This window comes from Trachymyrmex septentrionalis, unplaced genomic scaffold (genome assembly GCF_001594115.1).
Source record: "Trachymyrmex septentrionalis isolate Tsep2-gDNA-1 unplaced genomic scaffold, Tsep1.0 scaffold16, whole genome shotgun sequence".
Classification (NCBI taxonomy): domain Eukaryota; kingdom Metazoa; phylum Arthropoda; class Insecta; order Hymenoptera; family Formicidae; genus Trachymyrmex; species Trachymyrmex septentrionalis.
The window spans coordinates 5,021,306-5,021,974 of NW_017304758.1; the positions used below are offsets into that span (position 1 = coordinate 5,021,306).

Below are 669 nucleotides of genomic sequence, written 5' to 3' on the forward strand. Positions count from 1 at the left end.
AAGATCCGTTGTAAGGCTTCCTTCTAACATATTAACAGTATTATACATATAATTGACCGTGAAAGTATTGATCATTGTCCCCTCTGTCTTGTTGCACCACTCAATTGACTTTCCATTTCTCGTGTATTAAGCTCACACATGTCGAGACTGCGATAGTTACAGTCGGAGTTGGAAAACAGCGACGTCAACGAGCGATAAACAGTCTTTGCGGTTTGAGAAACCTTGCAAAACGATCACGTGGGGGAGGGGGAAGGGGGAATTATCATTTCAAGGCGTTACATTCGAAAATTGAGATACTTGCGCGTCTACGTTATCTCGAGTCCATTGGTCGAGACCCTGATGGTTAACGTGTGTTAATGTGTCAACGCTTAGCGCGAAAAACGGTGCGCGTGAAGGAGGGACGACGGGGGGGGGAGGGGCAGGAGCGCAGGCAGGAAATTATTGCTATTGTACAATTGCTGCTAAATCGCCTAAATCCAGAGGTCAATTCCACCTTGTCGCGCAAGAGTACCTCCTTCGGGTGAACGCTCCACGTCGAAGCTCCACGGTCGGCCTCCTCGCTCGCACGCTCGCTCGCTCGCGCGCGCACACACCCTCGGCCTCAGAACATGACACGACGTGACGAGGAAGACGATGATGGTACGATAAAAAGACGGACGAAAGAAGCGG

The 669-nt window shown here is 50.2% G+C and overlaps 1 protein-coding gene across 9 annotated transcripts in view; it reads right to left on the reverse strand.

Moving 5' to 3' along the window:
* Positions 1-669, reverse strand: part of LOC108746084 (epsin-2) — an 11,259-nt gene that overhangs the window by 9,853 nt on the left and 737 nt on the right. For 2 of the 9 annotated variants that reach the window (XM_018482618.1, XM_018482612.1), the window contains exon 1: positions 512-650. The exons of 4 other annotated variants lie outside the window; for them this stretch is intronic. The gene's annotated coding sequence lies outside the window, so the exon portion shown is untranslated. Of the gene's footprint in view, positions 1-493; positions 651-669 lie in introns of those variants that run through there. 3 more of the 9 variants (XM_018482619.1, XM_018482613.1, XM_018482614.1) reach the window with 2 other exon arrangements.